Consider the following 3,614-nt stretch of genomic DNA (forward strand, 5'->3'; position numbering starts at 1 on the left):
CAAGAGTGCGTTTTCGTAGGAATAGAACAAATAGCCGCTCTTCACTCCATGGCACCTGATACGATGTCAAAAGCAGTGGGGACACCGAAAATTTCCACCATGCAATGATGGTCCATGCACCGCACGTAACACGTTCATGCATGAATTCATGATATTTGAGGCAGCATCTTATACCCAAAAGCAGATTGAGGAAGACAGAATAAAGGCTGTGCCAGACATTAGCAGATACCCTATACCAAAACTTTCAAAAGCACTTCCTTTTTTACATAAATCACTATTCCACAGCTGCGGATAAAACTTACTTCCCTAAAGTATACATTTGGTTCACGCAATTCATCGAACGCCTCCACCGGCGAGGAAAGCCATGTCGGAGAAACTACACGCGACAGACGTTGCACCAAACACCATGACTTGTGTTGTGCTATGCCTGCGGCATGCGAGCAACCTGCATTGTAACTAAATAAAACAGGAACCTGCATTGGCAAATTAATGCCGCTGACCGTGTTTTCCATTAGATGGTTTGCTCTGGTAAGTAACTGCTAGCGCCACTGGCGATCCATCATGGCAAGGCATGTACGTCCTGGAGCGCGACCGGCAATGGAACCGCCAGGGGCTGACGCCCGTGCGTTGGCGTGGTGGAGGTTCTTCCACTTAGAGAAGCGGCAGAAGCTTGTGGATGCCGCTGACTCCTCTATTTTCGACGTGGTGTACGCGTTCCACATAATCGACCCCAGGACACAATGCCATCGCTTCCGAGGGACCATGACCAAGAAGGCTTGGCGTCCAGGGACGTCGAACTTGACTTTCTGCTCATACGGAACGACATCAAGTACACCTCCTGTTCTGCATCGTGTAGACCATCCACAACGCCATGGTGGCTACGGGGCATGGTCCCATGTGACTGGACACTAGCTGGGGTCCACCATCTCGATCAACAGCAGGAAGATCATGGCCTGGGCAGGCGTTTCCCTCACTACATTCCTCTTCAACGTGCCACTCTTGTCGGCGCCAGTGGAGAGGATTCCCCAGAAGAAGGTGGAGCATGCCATCCACATCGCCAAGTGCTTCATCACATCCAGTCGCATTGTCTGACGGAGGATGACAACGGAGGACGTGTGGGAGCAGACGAGGTCGCAAAATCCGTCGCCGCTGGTGAGGGCTTCCGGAGGTGGCGGCCGATGGCGGTGGCATGGTTGAGTGCGAGTTGGGCGGCTGCTTATTTTTAGTCCAGACTCCTGTGGATGGACTAGATTAGAGAGAGAAAGAGAGAGAAGAGGGGGAGGGTGCAAGTTTTGGGAGTCAAAAACTCAAAATGAGATATATCTTTTGGGGGGTTTAGGGGGTCTGCTAGTTGGCTCTTTTTTGCACCAAATATCACTGGTACTCCTCAAATTCGAGTTCTAGAGATGTCCTAAACCAAGGCTGCCACTATAGAGAACCCTCCCCCTGTTTTAATTCTTGTTAGCGGCCAGGTCAAATTAATAGCATCGAAGCCAATCCTCGTCTGAAGGAATATATAGGTCAAATGTCCAAACAAAAAACGGTCACGATGTTCTACTTGTCAGGGACCATAAATATTGGTTAAAGTCCTAGATTGAGCCGAATGACTGGTGGTAAACTAAATAGTTAGGGAAAATCTCTCTATGAACATCTATACGATTGAAAATAGCACTGCTCCAAATAGCAATGATGCCCCTAGATGAAAGGAATCTGAATAAATTAATAAAAAAGAATCAACAGTTCTTAATGAAAGGAGGATTCTTGCTTGTAGGAGGCAAATAACAGCATATCGGCTAACATCAATAGCATTATGACAGAAATAATAATTATCGTCAAAATTTAAACCTTGTGAATCCAAACACAAAATATTACATTACATGTCTTAAGAGAAATCATCGGCAAGTTACTAGCAATAAAATAACCCATAAGCAAGATACAAGTAATAAAATAGTGAAATTCTGCAAAGTAGCATCTTCCTATAGATTAATTAGCCAGCGTCTTCAACCTCACTTTTGGTAGCGCCAGTTGATGAGGGAAAGCATCTCTTCTTTCTCCTTGGATTTCTGGATTCTGCTTTCAGATTGAAGGTTCACCTTAAAGCCATCATACTTGTTGGATCTTGAGCTCCTCCTCAAGTTAGCAACCTCAATAGGAGTTGTAATCTTGCTTTTAGGGTGCTTCACCTCAGGAGAAACATTAGTGATAACATCGGAGCCTGCATTGGAATCCTGATCTTGACCTGGCTCACTTTCGTGGGGCTGCTAGAAGATGCCATAGAACATTAGTCCTTTTACGTGTGCTTGTAGTTGCAAATGTGTAATGCCCTAGGATTTGTATTGGGTCACTTATTTTGGGACGGAGGGAGTACTAGCTAAAACAACGATATGTGAGCATGTGACAGCATATATAATTGGTCTCCAGATGCATATATAACACACGAAGCTACCAAAGTAGAACTAGTAGCAGTAGCAGAGAAGGAAAACAAAACATATATAGTGCTTATGTACTCTTGTGCTTTGTAATCACCATCGTGCACCAGAGGACTAAACTTTCTCAAAGGGTACAAAATTTGATAGATGTCATATGGAACAAAATAGGTTATCACTCTTGGAGTAGCTAGGTACTCACCCTTGGGCACTGAACGCTGCATGATCGGAGACGGAGCAAGAGGTGCAATGTGGCGCAGTCGTGGATGGCATAGTCCGCCAGGGTGCGACCATCTTCCAGCTGTTTCCCGGCATGGATGAGCCTCTGTTCGTCGGCGGGAATGCCGTCGCTCTCCTGGATCATGGCCTTGACGCAATCGACGGTGTCCAGCTCCTCAAAATAATGGGTAGTGGTCTTTCCAGCCAACCCTTTGACAAAGATTTCGATCTTCCTTCTTGGGCGCAGACCGAGGCGGAGAGTGGATCCATCATGGATGCGGTAGTAGGCCACGCTGCGTGTGTCGTCTAGGTCCTCGTCGTCAAAAGTAAGGCGCTGCTGCTCATGAATCTTGGCCTTGACGACGTTGATGGTGTCCGACGGGTCGACCTTCACGGCGATCTTCTTGCCGGCGAGGGTCTCCACAAAGAGCTTCATCTGTTGAATGAAATTAACACCAAGCATCAGCCATTGGGAGGGTTATATATCCAAGTACAGATCCTACAATGAACATAATAACAAAACCTAATTAAACCATGCATTGACGGATGGTGATCAACAAGCAACCTACTGGAGTAGGTACGTTCTAGTATGATACAGATGAGATCAGCAGCCATCTCGCGTACCTTTCAACGTGAACACGATGTCGAAGGAGAGGCGGAAGGAACCGATCGATCGATGGTATGGTTTGTTTGCTCGAAAGCGATAGATCGATAGATGGATGGAGACGTGAAGATAGGGATTGATGTGTGTGTATATATCACCAACGGCCCACATTCCACGGGTATGATTCAATCTGCTGGTTCCTTCCTAGGGAAGCCGCGTGATTTGCCTTCGGAATCGGCCGTTTCCATTTACTGAGACTACTGTGACTCGTCATGGGGCCTGGGGTCTAGGGCCTGGCTTTTGTTTAACCTGGACGGAATCGCCAGACGAACAATCACAGTGTACATTACTAGTAGAGGTCGATC

The 3,614-nt window shown here is 46.9% G+C and overlaps 1 pseudogene; it reads left to right on the top strand.

Annotated features, from left to right (window-relative positions):
* Nucleotides 1–571: 571 nt before the first annotated feature.
* LOC125531586 lies at nucleotides 572–1,092 on the top strand (annotated as a pseudogene).
* The last annotated feature ends 2,522 nt before the right edge of the window (nucleotides 1,093–3,614 follow it).

The sequence above is a fragment of the Triticum urartu genome, unplaced genomic scaffold (genome assembly GCF_003073215.2).
Source record: "Triticum urartu cultivar G1812 unplaced genomic scaffold, Tu2.1 TuUngrouped_contig_7538, whole genome shotgun sequence".
Taxonomy (NCBI): domain Eukaryota; kingdom Viridiplantae; phylum Streptophyta; class Magnoliopsida; order Poales; family Poaceae; genus Triticum; species Triticum urartu.